This window comes from Vombatus ursinus, unplaced genomic scaffold, assembly GCF_900497805.2.
Source record: "Vombatus ursinus unplaced genomic scaffold, bare-nosed wombat genome assembly UNPS02014861.1, whole genome shotgun sequence".
Classification (NCBI taxonomy): Eukaryota; Metazoa; Chordata; class Mammalia; order Diprotodontia; family Vombatidae; genus Vombatus; species Vombatus ursinus.
This window is the reverse complement of record NW_020954639.1, coordinates 14,854,899-14,870,878: the sequence shown is the minus strand read 5'-3', so window position 1 is coordinate 14,870,878 and position 15,980 is coordinate 14,854,899. Positions and strand designations below refer to the sequence as shown.

General features: G+C 41.4%; 1 protein-coding gene across 1 annotated transcript in view; it reads left to right on the top strand.

The window, feature by feature from the left end:
* Positions 1-484: 484 nt before the first annotated feature.
* The window catches only part of APBB1IP (amyloid beta precursor protein binding family B member 1 interacting protein), a 112,800-nt gene continuing 97,304 nt past the window's right edge, over positions 485-15,980 (top strand). Inside the window, exon 1 of the mRNA XM_027841504.1 lies at positions 485-678. The gene's annotated coding sequence lies outside the window, so the exon portion shown is untranslated. The remainder of the gene's footprint in view (positions 679-15,980) is intronic.

Below are 15,980 nucleotides of genomic sequence, written 5' to 3'. Positions count from 1 at the left end.
GTATTCCCAATAAAGCCCCGCAGTTTGCTCGTCCCTGGCTGGCTGTTGGAGGGCCCTTTTGCTGAGAACTTGCTTAACTGAGACTCCGAAAGAGGAAGCGCCGAGCTCGGGGGCTGCAGGAAACCCAGTAAAGAGACGAGGCCGTTGCCCAATGACTCCGGAGCAAGGGTGTTATTTCTCCCCGGCCCTCCCTTCCCCTGCCTCTGCTCCAGGAGCCCAGAGAGTGGACCGGGCACGACCGGGGCGCCCCGTGTCCCAGGAAGGGGAACTGTTGAGGTTTGGGCGACCGCAGAAGCCAGTTTAAGTGTCCCACTCCCCCACCCCCAAAGGAGGAGAGCGAAAGGGGAAGGGGCAGGAGGAGCGCGCGGGCCTGGGAGGGGCAGTGCAGATAAACTGCGCCCCAAACCTACAGATCCGCCTCCCAGTGCTCCCGGTCTGGGCGCGCCGCCCGCGTCTTTACGCACGTGCGAACTTGGCACTTCAAGCCCCCGCCAGCCTCCCGGAGGCGGGGGGACGAGGCTGACCGACTTCCTCCCCGAGGACGCCACCCCCTCATCCCCGGAACGGAGCTGCAGACCGCACAGCCCCAGCCCCAGCTTGCTGGGGAGCTAGCTGAATCCTCTGTCCAGCGCCCGCCCCATCTCAGTGCAGGAGCGACCGCGCGGGAGGCTCGCCAAGGTAAAGCTCCGTACGCGGGCAGGTGCAGGGGCCAGGGGCGTCGTGGGCTGGGGTGCCTGAGCCCTTCACCCACCCGAGACCCGGGGTGACCTTGAGAAGAGGCGGCCAGCCCCCTTCCAGTGGGGTGGGGAACACCAGGCAGTAGAGGGGGACCGCCACCAGCCTCCCCACGTCGCTCCGACCTTAGCGCCCCTCTTTTTGTAGGGGGATTTCCGCGTACAGGGAACTTACTCCTTAAAGAAGTGGGGGGGGGGGGGAAGGCGCCCTTCCGCCATCCTCCCAGCCACTTCACCCGAAACTCTCACGGGTGCTCGGTGTGTGCCTGGCCCTAGATCTGTTTCGCCAAATTTGCACAACTTCCTGCCTAGAACATTGCTCAAAGTTAATCCAAGTGTTAACACTGCTAAGCTGCTTGAAGGCAGCCCTGCCCGTCGGATGAAAGGGAGCTTGTCTGGGAAAACCCGGAGCGAGCCTTAGGCTGGCTTTCATTCTGATCAGGACCAAGTTGGCGATCTTAGCCCCCTGGTAGAATGGATGTGATTCTGGGGGGAGAGAAGTGCAGTGTTTCTGTCACTAGGCATTGACTTTTAGAATTTGCTACCAAAGAAGGCTGTGAAATAAGGACCCAGGTGTCTTTCTCTTGCTAGAATTTCTTATCTGAATAATCAAATTCTGTTTTTTTCTGATTACCACTTCCCTTGGGCAAATGAGATAACGTGTAAAGTCCTTTGCAAATCTCAAATCTTATATAAATATCAATTATTATTATTGTTAAAAACCGTCATCTTTTTTTCCCTTTAAGTGCAAAAAAAAAAAAGGTAAAATGCTGAAAGTCAGGCAGCAGCCCTGTATTGTTGATGAGAATAAATCACAAGGGTAAATTTTATTTTACCAAAAATTTTACCAATCGATCAAAAAACATTTTAGCACTTTCTGTGTTCCAGCTAGTCACTGGGAATAGACAAATTAAAATGCTACAACAGCTCCTTCCCTCAACGAGCTTGCTTTTTATAGTAATGTAAGCTAAATTTCTTATCAGGAACTTGAGGCAGGTGGCTTATGGCAAGCTTTCCAGATGTGTGCCGTCTCCCATGGAAAAGAATGGTGTGAGGGAGACACGTGGCTGTGTTCTTTAAACATGGTACGGTGAAGGAACCCAGCATCTGCTGATACTGAAGGAACTAGTCCTTGGAAAAACAAAATTAGACTATTCAGAGAAGTATAGTAGTAACATGGAAACCCAGTAACCCAGTCCTTATTTCACAGACATTTGGGTTCTTAGGTATAGCAAATTTTAAGGCAGTGCCGAGTGTTGAAGGCAAGACTAAATTTAAATTTGGGGGCTTTAGTCAAAAATTGTGTCACTTGTTCAATAAACATCTCTGTGTTTCTCTGGTAGCTTTACAGTAACCAAAGGGATGTTTGGGCCATATTGTAAATTTAGAGTGAACTTCATACTGATAGTTTTGGGGAGGTAAATATGCCAGCTTTGGGGGGAAAGGGTGTGAATTTGTTGATTTAATTTGTTTTGTTTCAATTAAAATTATCAACTATCCCAATTTATGGTCCTTGGCATTAAAAAAAATCCTTGTTGTCTCTTAAAACCAAAATATCACATTTCCTTAATAGTAAAGGTGCAAGTATGTTTAAGTGGGGAATCAGGATACCTGGGTAGTAGTCATTTTTTCATCTCTAACTAGCTGTGACTTTGGACAAGTCATTTAGCCTTTTTAAGCCTCAGGTTTTTGGTTTTTGTTTTTTTTCCCACAGTAAAAGGCTAGATATCTTTAAAGCCTCTTCCAACTCTGTGATCTTTAAAATTTCTCCTGACTTGAACGAATGCTGGCTGTATTTAGATTAATATAAAGAATGACTAGTTACCCTACAGATTTAAAAGTCTTCCTGACCTCATTCCAGATGGAAAAAATCCAAAGAAACGCTTACCAATTTATCGATTCATTTGAACATCTTTGTTTCTGAGAATTCCAGAGTATTTTGATAAATAATTATTTAACCCTCAGAGTATAGTATATCTCTGGCCCATAAGGTGGGCAGGCCTCTATTTAAGACATGAAATTATTGAGATAAAGAATTAACTTACCCAAGGTTCTGTTGAGAGCCTGTCTCTCTTGTTAGTTAAGGGAGAGTATGGTCACAAAGACTAGATTCTAGGTCTCCAGCATTATTATCTCTCAAGAAACATAGTTATATATCGTTGACTGTCTTTTGCTGACAGGTCTGCTTAATCTAAAATTCATTATCTAACTAGTCTCCTTCCAGTTTATGTAAGTCTCATTAAAATATATTTGTATTTAGGTTGTACACTATGTTAAAAGACACCTGTCCTGCCTTTAATTGCCCTATTTTTATTTTAATTATTGATTATTTCTCATTTATGTGTTTGTGAACATTTGTTTGCTTCTTGTCTCCCCCCCTTTAACTGTGAACTCCTTGAGAGCAGGGACTGCCTTTTGCTCTTTTTGTATCCCCAGCATTTAGCACAGTGCCCTGTGCTTAGTAGGCAGTAAATGTTTACTGGCAGTTTTATGGCCCAGACATTGCTATATTAATGCAATTTTTGAAACCACAACAAATTGCATGGTCTGTAAATGCCTAATTTGTAATTCTACATCCCATGCTTTTTCCTCAGACCACTGAACTTTTATTTTTATTTGTTGTTGTTGCTGTTGTCAATTTTTTTTCTTGGAGGCAGTGAGAGTGGGGGAGGGGTTTAAGTGACTTGCTCAGGGTCACTCAGTGAGTACTTTTAAAGACTATTACTATTTTCAATTATTTCCCAGTTTTCTTCCAAATTAATTTTGACTTTTTTATCTAAAACACTGAGTTTTTTGCAGTCTTGAAGTGATTTGTGTATTTCATTCTTTCCATTACTGGCACAGGTATTTACCTATGGACAATTATATAATTACCAAAGAATCTTTTTGTTCATCTCAGGTAACACATTTTTTCCCTTGGCTTGGAAGGCTCCTAGGTACTTAAAGCATCATAGAAGTTAGAACTAACTAGAAGGAACCTTAGAGGCCATCTCATCCAGACTACCTCCCCAACCCCATTCTGTGAGCCAGTTAAGATTGCGCAGCTAACAAGAATAAAGCCAGTAGGGGCGGGTAGGTGGCGCAGTGAGTAGAGCTCTGGCCTTGGAGTCAGGAGGACCTGAGTTCAAATCCAGCCTCAGACACTTAACACTTACTAGCTGTGTGACCCTGAGCGAGTCACTTAACCCCTATCGCCTCACCAAGAAAAAGGCAAAAAAAAAAAAAAAGAATAAAGCCATATCCTCTGTCTCCAAACCCAGTGCTTTCTCAGTCATCCCCTTCTCTCCACTGTTCTCGTCACCTCTCCTGAACTTTGTAGTAGTGTCTTATTTGTTCTCCTGGTCATCAGTTTCTCCTCCCTGCAATCCAAATTTCACAGAGCTGCTCAAATAATCTAATGATTTTGTCATTCGTCGATGAGCCTTAACCTAAAATCTTAAGAGTCTCCCATTCGGCAAAATAGGATTCTCCTTCTCTTAGCCTTTGTCTCTGCACAGTCTGGCAACCTGAGCTTACCACACCAGACCGCTGATAGGCCCTCACACTTGACCTTCCGTCTTTTTCCTCCATGCATTTACACAGACTCTCATCCCCTGTGCCTGGAATGAATTCCCTCCCCATCTTTGCCTCTGTCTACCTTTCAAAGGCTTCCTGATCCTTCATAGCTCATCTCCCATGTCTCCATGAAACCTTCCTTGATCCCTCCAATATTCCCCATCCCCATCCAAAATTTCTGAGATTAGAGGTGTCTCACTCACTGCCAGCAGGCAATACCCTTTAGAGTGGTCTGGACCATATTAAAATGTAACTGGGAAATATTTAAGAGAATAAATTAAAATGTAATAATGTTAATTTATGGTTTTCTGCATCAGTATGCAGCCCACAGGGATCTGTTTCTGTTTGAGTTTAATACCACTGTCCTACATGACACCATCTGGATCTCTGTTTTGTCCCTATCACACCCTGCCTTCTATTAAACATACTTATCTTCTTGTCTTTGTCCACACCACGTTTCCCTACGTGCACTGATGGAGGAAACAAGTACATATGTAAATATGTGCAGCATAAATATAAAGTGAATAAATACAAACATATGCAAAGGAGTTAGATATAAGGTAGTTTGAGAGGCAGCAATTGAGGGGATCAAGAGAGGCTTCATTTGCTAGCTGTGTGACCCTAGGCAAGTCACTTAACCCCATTGCCTAGCAAAACAAAAAATTAGTTCTCTCTTTGGGGGCAGCTAGGTGGTGCAGTGGATAGAGCACCGGCCCTGAAATCAGGAGGACCTGGGTTCAAATTCGGCCTCAGACACATAACACTCGCTAACTGTGTGACCCTGGGCAAGTCACTTAACCCCATTGCCTAACCAAAAAAAAGAGAGAGAGAGAGAGAGGCTTCATGCAGAAGATGGTGCTTGAGCTTCATCTTGAAGGAGGAGAAGAGATGGAGACAAGGAGAGAGTGAATTCTAGGCACACGGGGCACCCGGTGGAAAGGCATGGGGATAAAAGATGGAATTATTGGGTCCAGGTTGTATAGGGCTTTAAAAGCTGAACTAGAGGCAATAATAGATAATGGGGAACCATTGGAGTTGCTTGAGTGGAAGGATCATGTGATTGGATCTTACCTTTAGAAAAGTTACTTTGACAGCTTGGTGTAGCAGGATAGACCAGAGAAGCTTAACCTGGGAGGCTTGAGAGGCTGTTGCAATGATCTAGGCAAGAAGGGATGAGGGCTTGAACTAAGGTGTTAGCTGTGTGAGTGGAGAGATTTGATGGGAGGGGTGTTGTGAAGATAGAAAAGGTGAAATCTGGTAACTGGTGGGATATGTCTACATATAGATATATAAACATATTCCATCAATTACCAAATAGATCTATATACCTATATACCTATATCTATTGATCTATATCTATATCTATATATATAGATAGATATAGATATATATGTACTAGGTGGCACGGTGGATAGAGTGCTAGATTTGGACTCAGGAAGATCCTGAGATACTTGCTGCGTGCCCTTGAGCAAGTCACTTAAACTGCTTGCCTCGGTTTCCTCATCTGTAAAATGGGTATTTAAAAAATGGGTATTAAAAAAAGAGCACCTACCTTCCGGGGTTGTTGTGAGGATCAAATGAAATAATGTTTGTAAAGTGCTTAGAAAACTTTCTGGTAACATAGTAGGCACTCTATAAATGCCAGCTATTTTTTATTTATTATTATGTGGACTGAAGGAGAATGAGGAGTTGAGGATAAGGCCAGAGACTATGTGAGGATGGTGGTGCCTTTGAAAGAAGTTGAGTTTAGAAGAGGGGAGGGTGTGGGGAGAAAGATAATGTGTTCAGTTTGGAACAAGTCAAGTTTGAGGTCTCTGGGTCATCCAGTTTGAAATGTTCCAAAGTTAGCCAGTGATGCAGGGCTACATCTTAGGGGAGAAATAAAAGCTGGATAATATAGAACTATGAGGTTCCTTCCAGCCTTAGATGTAGTGTTCTATTATTCGGTATCTAGGTCTTTAGAAGCATTTCATTTGTGAGCATATTTGCAATTTATTTGCATTACTTTGTGACACAAGCATTTTTCAAAGGAGACTACTGATATGAAAAATATCAGTTAAATTTTTCCTAATATTGGAAAGGGAGATGAGTCCATATCTCCCATTTTACAGATGAAGAAACTCAAGGAAGTGAAATGGCTTGCCAGAGATTACATAGCTAGGTGTGAAAGAGTCAGAATTTGAACCCAGGTGACCTGATCACCTAAATTTTCTTCTGCTACTATTAAAAAAAAAGTGCTGCTATAAATATTTTGACATAAGTAGGGCCTTTCTTTTTTTTATCAGTAATCCCATTGGGATATATGCTTAGTGAATCTCGGAGTCAAAGGGAATCAATATTTTAGTCATTTTATTTGCATCAGTTGCTTCCCAAATTAATTGAACTAATTCACAGCCCTACCAATAATGCATTAGTGTGCCCATCTTTTCACAGCCCCTCCAACATTACTTCCTGTATGTGGTCATCTTTGCCCATTTGCTGGGCATGAGGTAAAACTGCAGTCTTGTTTTGATTTGCATTTTTCTTATTATTAGTGACTTAGAGCACTTATTTTATATGGTTCTTAATAGTTTACAATTCTTCTGAGGACTATGTATCTATTGGGGAATGGCTTTTGGTCTTAGGTCTTTTTCAGTTGTTTGCAGACCTAGGAACATAGTATTTGCTGGGTGAAAAAAGATGCTGGGATGGGGATAAGGAGGCTCCGCCATCTACTCCAGAACTTTCAACAAGTTATTATACAACTCTTTGCCTCAGTTCTCCCTCATCTCTGTAAGGTGGAGATAAAAAAAAATCCTTACTATGAATGGGAAGGTACAAAATGTTGGAGCAACATGTCCTGAAAATCCAACCAAACAGACTTAAAAGGAAGGGAAAAAAAGACATTCACGCAAAAGTGGCAGTTTGCCTAAAGTGGAACTTGGTTCATGAATTTCCATTACCTTAGACTATGCTTTCCCAAATCAAACCAAGAGGTTAGAACTAAAGAGGGGCAGAGCGTCTCTGTCAGTTACTAAGACCAGGGCTTCTTAAACTTTTTCCCCTCTCGACCCCTTCAGCACTTCTTGAACCGTGGGTCGAGACCCCATATGGGGTCGTTCAGACTAATCATGGAAGCCAGTGATGTTCATCACTACCTCAGGATGGTTGTAAAGAATGTCTTAGAAGCTCCGTGAGTGTGGTAGACCTTGAGCCATAACTAGGACAGGATAACTGGGACTTTTCTCAGGGTGTCACAATTTAGAAGGGGCTGACAGCACTTGTATACATACCTTCAGTAATAGGTAGGAATAACTAAAATTAGTATCCAGTTAGCAAGAAGAAATTAGATAAAATAGTAAGCTATCAGATCCTACGCTTCCTCCCCTCAGCTGCCACACCCCAGTTCAGTTACCACTTAGCCTGGCCCTACCCTGCTCTCTCCTCACTGACGTTTGCCTCTGAGGTGGCCCCAAGACAACCCAGAGACCCAAGTCCTGAGGTCCAAGCCTCTCGTTCCTTGAGGTTTTTTCTTCCCAACCCACAGCTGAATTTCTCATAAAATACTGATTTGATGGTGCTTTTCATACCACACTTTTTGCACCAAGGTACAATTTTGCAATGCTTGCCCCAGGTGCCAGAATTCCTAGTTACAGTTTTGGGAGGCACTATTAGAGCTAGTTGTAAGTAGGGAGCTTCAGAATCATTGGCAAAGAGGCAATACAGAAAGGACAGGTGAGAACCAACCTCGGTGTGGAGTCCCCTAAATCCCAGAGACACTGGAGGGGAGCATAGTGCAGTGAATTTGGGAGTCAGGAGATCTGCCAGTGAACTTCCTTTGGGAGGAATTCAGAGAAGCTTGGAAAGATTTGTATGAACTGATGCCAAGCAAAGTAAGCAGAATTAAGAACAATTTACAAAAGTCCCACAATAATGGGACCACTGAGTCAAACAGAACTCTGACCAGTATAGTGACCAATCTTGATATCAGAGTGAAAACACACCTTCTGTAGGTGAACAGGAGTTGCAGAATGAGGCATATGTCAGTCAGTCCACAAGCATGTATTTGTTAAGTGCCTACTAAATGTTATTGGACATGTCAATGTATTGGTTTGTTTTGTTTAAATATGTTTGTTTCAAGGAAGTGTTTGGGGTAGAGGTCATCGGGAAGTAAGAGTAATGTAATAAAAAAGGTTTCAATAAAATAGTCATTTTTTAAAAGAGGGGTAATGAATAATTCAATATGACACTATGGAAGAAAATAAGAGCATCACAGGATCTAGAACTGGGAAGGACTTTGGATCCTCCCCTAACTCCCTCATCCTGGAGAGGTAAAATGATCTACCCAGTGTTGTGCAGGGAGTAGAGCTGGGATACCAACCAAAATTCATTGCCTCTTCCAATTGCTTGCAATCTTAAAATACCTGAAGGGTAGTCACTTGGAAGATGGGCACTGAAACAGGCAACATGGTGCAGTGGAAAGATTATGGGATTGCACGGTGGAACCTAACTCTGCCACCTTCTACTCGTGTGACCTTGAGGAAGTCACTTAACCTCAGTTTCTTCATCTGTAAATTGAGAGTGAGAAAGCTGGATTAGGTGACCTCAGTGGTCCCTTCCAGCTCTAAATCTATGAACTTATGGGGTTGTTATTTTGTTGTTTTTTGGATTCGTAGGGCTGATGTTTTGGAGGTAGATTTCATTTCAAAATGAGGAGAATAAGGATTAACTTCCTAACAATTAAATAGTAGGGTACTAAGCACAATGTCAGTGAGAAAATGGAAGCAAATAGATAGGTGATTACTAGTCAGAGATGTGGTAGAGGAGATTGGTTAGACTAGACAAGCTCTGATATCCCCTCCAGTTTTTAGAATTCTCTGATTTATTGTCTATGTCCCAGATACTGGGGAAGATATAGAGAGGGAAAGGACTAGTTTCTAACCTCAGCACATTTGTAATCTAATGATGACCAGATGTTCTTCCTTTCACAGAGAAAAGCTGAAACTACAATGTGAATCATTTAGTTTATGTGGGCTGCTCATTGAGGAATGAGTTCTGGGAGGTTATCATCATCCCTAGGGAGTCAGCCTCGTGGTGGAGTTGGCCCATGGCTTGGGCAGCGAATGTGTAGCTGGAAAAGGGGTGAGGAGCCCCACAATCGAGTGAACTGTTGTGCCCCATAAGTGACAAAATATTCCTAGCAGCACTTTGTGTGATTACAGCAAACTAGAGGGGGAAAGTGAGTACCCATTGATTAGGGGACTATCTGGATAATAGTGCTGTACAAATAGAATGAGATAGTACTGGGTCATGAGAAATAATGAATATGAGGATTTCAGAGAAAAAAGAGGCTGTGTGGATTTGCATATATTGAATACCACCAGATCAATATATGTGGGGACTACAACAGTGTAAACAAAAGGAATGATTAAAGAGGTTGAAAATAAAGTAAGTGTAATGTTCCCTCTTACTCCTGGAGGAGAGCTAAGGGAGCGCCTCTGCTCTTGGAGGGGTGGAGGACTTTGGGTGTGGAATGCTGCATTCTTTGTCACATGAGGTCACCGTGTTGGCTGGCATGGCGTAACTGTTTTTCTTTGTTACAAGTGGGGGTGGCGGGGATTGTGGGATGGTATAGTATTTAGAAGTGGGTAAGTGTAAACAAAAAGCACCAATAAAACTTATTTTTTTAAAAGAAAAAAAAATAAACCCAGTACTCCTTTGTCAGGGCCTTTTCAGAAGGCAAGGGGATCAGATAGATGTAGCCTTGCTGTACTTTGCCTCTCAAGGATGCTGTTACTTATATCAGCCTTCTCAAAGCTCTCTCTGCACTAGTGCCAAAGATGATTTTATTCTTCTAGCATGGAATAATAATAATAATGATGATGATGATAGCTAGCATTTATGAAATACTATAAAGTGTGCAAAATGTTTTTCAAATATTATCTCATTTGCTCCTCACAACCACCCTAGTTATATATATGCATATATATAAATGCAGTTATTATCCACATTTTCCAGATTTAAGTGACTTATCCAGGGTCCCACAGCTAGTAAGTATCTAAGGCAGGATTCAAATTCAGGTCCTCCAGATTTCCAAGTCTAAGAGCTCTATCCACTGCATCACCCATCAGTGGTCTGATAGTAAGTTTATCATTTTTTTAAAAATCTGCTTTACAGCACTGATTAACAATGCTCAGTGTCAAGGAACAGAGTAGGCATTTACTTAATAAATGGTGGTATAATTGAATTGAAAGTTATTTTTAAGTGAACGTTATTGCTTTCTCAATGTGTCAGTTTTAGGGGCTTAGTGTGAACCCAGAGGGACCATTCTATAGGAACTATTTTTCTCCACTTGGTTCAAATTAGTGGTATTGGGGCTTTCCAGTTAAAGAATAAAAATTAAATATATCAAACTTGTTACTGAACGTCATAACTTTGCATTTGCAAAAGAATGAAAGCTATGTAAATAAAAAAGTCTAGGAAACCAGGCAATAGATATTCAAAAAACCCCATATACAGGCAACAGGGCCTGTCAATCAGACAGCAAAGACAGGTGCAAGTCAGAGAGTTCATTCATCTGTAGTGCAGCAGTTCAGTGAGGGGACAGGATGCTGCATTAGGGACAAGGTCACGATGTGCACCAGAACTTGATCCTAGCCACAAGAACTAGCTTTACAAGACACCAGAGCTGACCAGAAGGAGAACATGGCCTCTCCGCCTGTCAGTTGTGTTTCATCACATATTCTGATGTCCAGACAGTCTAGAACACTCACCAAATGCCCCAATAGAAGTTCTGAGACACTGAAAAAAAGTATGTGACAAGAAGCTGTTTACAAGTTCTAAGTGATTGGCGTTTTATTTATATCAGGTCCTCATAAATACCAAAACAACTTAATTGTTTAAAAAAAAAAAACCATTAGCTGTTTACCAGAAATATCTCACAAACCAACAGTTCTAACAAAATAGACTATGCTTCCATCAGGCACACAAATGTTCAATCCTTAATTAAATTAGCATCATGATCGCTCTTGAAAAGAGACGGAACCCAAAACTAATTAGTGTTCTATACAACCAAAAAGAAAACAAAACCAAAATAAAAAACCCCTTCTCAGGTGATTTCACATGGGAGCATGTTAGTGAAATAGCAGCTCGAGTATTTCCAGTGTGATTAACTGGAATAACTCAATGCACCCAAAGGTACTGCTGTTAACAAGATATTGCATCTGTACTAATGAACCTAAAATTAACTACTGCTAATTCTGAGATAGCACCATTTTCTTTTCTCTTTCAGCGTGGGTGGCCAAGTACTTAAACTTTGTCAGTGATGAGCCTTGGGCAGTTAAACGTTGTATCTTGAATGTAGATATTAATTCTGTGGCAGTAGAGATTTATTGTATGGCCCATCTTGGTTGGCAGGTGTTTGCAATTCTGTGACTCATCGTGCTGTTCTTGAATAGAGCATTATAAAGATAGGAAGTTCATTCGAGCTTACCAAAGAAAAACTTTATTCATAAAAACTCAATTATTCTAGAACACTAGGCTTCAGCTGAGTCAGAACAAGCATGCATGGGGTTTAACATGACTCAGCTGGGGTGAGGAACTTCTCCCGAGGACAGGAAATGAGGAAATTTCAATTTGTCCTAACACTTGTATAATATTGAAATCGTGTGCAAAAACAGCATGGAAATTAAGCTCTGTAAGATTTGTGTTGAGTGTTCAGATCAGGGGTGCAGAACCAGCACCTTGAGGCCACATGTGACCTTCTAGGTCCTTGGGTTTAGCCTTTTGACCGAGGCCAAGTTTTACAGAACAAATCCTTTTATTAAGGAGATTTGTTCTTTGAAGTTTAGATTCAGTCAAAGAGCTGCATTCGAGGACCTAGAGGGCCACGTGTGGCCTCGAGGCTGAAGGTTCCCCACCCCTGGTTCAGACCCTTTTCTTAAGAGAACTCCAGAACATGAGATCAAGTCTAGGGAAAGCCTCTCCTGTAGCTATTGAATTTCAGGCTGCTCAAACCCTAGACCGAAGGAAAACATTTCCCAAATGATACCGAAGGAAGTTGGGTGTCACTGTGAATTCTTGAAAGGGGTTGGTCATGGGGACCATGGTCAATCTGGGGGGTCTTTTCCAGTAAACTTGACTAGGTGACAGGGCAGGTCCTCACTGAAGGGCTCTTTCATGGAGATAGATATGGGCTCTTGTGCCTTGCTGAGGTCTAATGTAGATATGACTTTTTATTGTTGTTTTGTTTTCATCTCTTTCCTCAGTTTTTCTTCTCTGCTAAAACACTGAGTATGGTGGAACACAGCTGTAATCCCCCTACTGTTGAGGCTGAGACTGGTGGATAGCTTGAGTTTAGGAGTTCTAGCTGCAGTAGGAGTAAAGCCCATCTGGTGTCAGCATTCATTTGGTGAGCCCTAGAAGCAGGGGGTCACCAGGCTGCCTGTGAAGGGACAAATCATCCCATATCAGAAATGGAACAGGTTAAAGCTTCCCGGTTGAACTGTGAGTGGCCCAGCTTCCATATTAGACAAGATAGGGACACCCAGTATCCAAAAAAAAAATTTTAAAGAGACAAAAAGGAAGACTAAAAAACTTTTTAATTTTAGAGTTGATTGCCCCAACCCTAAGGCCTGGACACAGTATCAGTTGCCTTGGACAAGAATTTTTTAAGCTCTTTCAAAAAACCTGATCCCTATAAACTCTGTTGGTAATAGCTCTTTCTAGGTCTCTGGCATCATGAATATTTTCCTGGACTAATAATGAATGCTTTTTTGAGGGTAGAATTGTTGAAATTCTCTTGGTTGAAGAGTAGCATGTTGCTTAGGTAAGTAAGTTTTACAGAAGATTTAGTATTATGGCGGACCACGGACCACGGACCAATCATGACTTATAGGAGTGTAGCTTGATAAACTGTTGGCAAAATAGGATTTTGTGAAATTCAGCGTAATATACAACCTTTCACCAATAAATATGAAACGGCAAACATTAAATTTTATTATGTAACCACTGACTCAATGATGTGGGGTTTTGTTTTTGTTTTTGTTTTTAGGCAGGGGCATTGCCTTGCAGTCCAGTGATGAGAGTGCTGGATTTATAATCAGAGGAACTGACTTCAGTTCTGGTACATGTGACCTTGGGCAATTCACTTAATCTCTCTAGGCGTCACCATCCTTAATTGTAAAAGGAGGGAGCTGGATAAGATGACCTCAAAGGTCTAGGCTCTGATTCCATGATTCTTTGATCCTCTGTGTCAGATGGGTTGATCATCTTTTCTAAGCATGTTAAATTTGACCAACATTCAGATTCCCTGTTTGACCCATCATGAATCTAAATTAGGTTTTTGATTGGCTTTGCTCTAGATTGTGGGAGTGTTAAATATCTCTCCCACAGGCCACTACTACCTTTTTTGTACACCCAGATGATGCAGTGGATAGATCATAGCACCTGGAGGCAATAAGACCTGAGTTCCAACCTAGCCTCTCTCACACTTCCTAGTTGTGCCACCCTACGCAAGTTACCTAACCTCCCTCTGCCTCAGTTTCTTCATCTGTAAGATGGGAATAATAATAACACCTACTTCCCAGGGTTATTTTGAGGAACAAATGAAATATGTTTGAGAAGCCTTAAGGCTAGCTATTTGTGTAGTAATTAGTTTGTTGTAAATTAATTATGGTGCATTATTTATGGTAAGTGCTTAGTAAGTATTTGATTATTTTGAAAAATGATGAGACCCTATATTAGAGTAGATGAATTGTGGTTAGTTTTCTTTGGTATTAGAAAGCTCTTTTGCTAAAAAAAAAAAAATGAGTGCAATTCCATGTATAAATAAGTAAAAGCATCCATCTGTGAATGTGAAACCATATAGTAAACATACTTTTAAAAATAGTTTTAAAATACACTTCAACTAGGATATAAGTTTCTCCAGTTCACTTTGGAGATGTATTTCTCAAATCTGAAGGTAAGGTCATATATGATTGATAGAGTTCTGTAGAAGAGCCCAGGGCTACAGTCCTATTGGGGAAGAAAAACTGGGATTCAAAGTTAAAAAAGCCTCAAATTTGTTCTTAAGTGTCAGCTTTGCTCAATGAGAGGAAATGAATCTTTGCTCCAATTGATTAAATCTGAGATCTTTATTGGTTGAATGTTTCCTTCTATGAAGCTGATATACCCATTGATACCAATTCTTAAGCAGCTTAGGAAGACTTCAGTGAATATAGACTTTGTACCATTGAACTCATGTATCTCAACATTTGATAGTGATTTAATTTATTAAATACTTTGTTCAGGGCATACAGAAAAAACTTAAGTGACCAAAGACTCACTTCTGGCCAGGGTCCAGACTAAGACAGTGGTGGACAGCTTATCGATCCGGTCCATAAATACATGCAGATGAGTAGTGATCTGAGCCCACAACTGAGTAAGAGGAAGAGATAGCTGGAAAACTGAGAAATAGCCCGATGCTTTCAGTAGACCTAAACCATTCTCAGATAAACTCTGGACATGTATATTTTTCCATTGCAAATTGAAAAATGATTGTGGTAGAGGTGTGACAGAATGTAGCTACTGAGGTTAAAGGTTCACCAATTCAGTCATCCATTTGCCATATCCCCCCAGTCACCTCAGTTTGTCTTAAGTCGAGTATGGTAAATGTTTGTTGAATTGAATCGAACAGTAACATTTCCTCTGTTCTTGAAGTCTCCCTTGGGCAGAAGATGCTTTTGGCTCCCAGGCAGTCCGCCTTCCTACTAATTTAAGCCCTGGCTGGAGAGGAGACCACTAAGGGAGGGAAGGATAGCAGTATCCCTTCCATTTTCCGTATTCAAAATGGCATCTGGATAGCAGGTCCTTCTAAGCGGAAAAGACAAAGTTCTGGGCTTTGATGATCCATTATTTATCTCTTATTAAAGGTCCTGCCTATCTGAGTGCTGAGATGCTCATCACCAGGTTGGCCACCCAGTGATGCCAGCTGTTATTTGGATGGAAAGTCTAGTCATCTTCATTGGTGGAAAAAAGTGCTCTTACTGATGAAATGACTGATAGTGGAAATATGGAAACAATGAAGAAGTATAGCTAATACCTCCCTGTAGGCTTACTGTAGAAAATAGAGTCCAGTGTACCTGGGAAACATATGGAAATCGGGTGCTAACATGAAAATAATGGCCTGAGAAAAAACAGACACTGACTTCAATTCTGAGAAATTCATAAATTTGACAACCATAAGCTCTGTATCTGGACATCTTTATGCTGGGTCTGTGTTGCTAAATTGGATTGTGCCAGTTATCCATAAAATTTAGGCCAAAAATCCACTCCTTTTCAATTTATCAACTATCCTTTCCACATAGAGTTTTTAAGTATATTAGCATACAGAATTATAGTTTTTAGCAGCCAGAAGTAATGTTAAAGATCTTATGGTCCAAACGCACTGGTTTTGCAGTACAAGAAGCTTAGGCCCAGTGAGGGTAAGTGACTTGGGTAAGTTAGCACAATCTGTAGAACCAGGACTAAAAAGCTCAGTTCTCCATAATGATCAAGGGCTCTTTTTAATACACATGTTGCCTCTTATTAGTGTATGTAATAGAACCATAAATATTATTGGAAGGCAAGTTTTGCAGTTACTCAAGGCACAGCAAAACATGAAGAGATTTGAAGGGACTGATAGGACAAATATATGGACTTAGATTATTGGGATACGTATAAGAATCCTTGCTT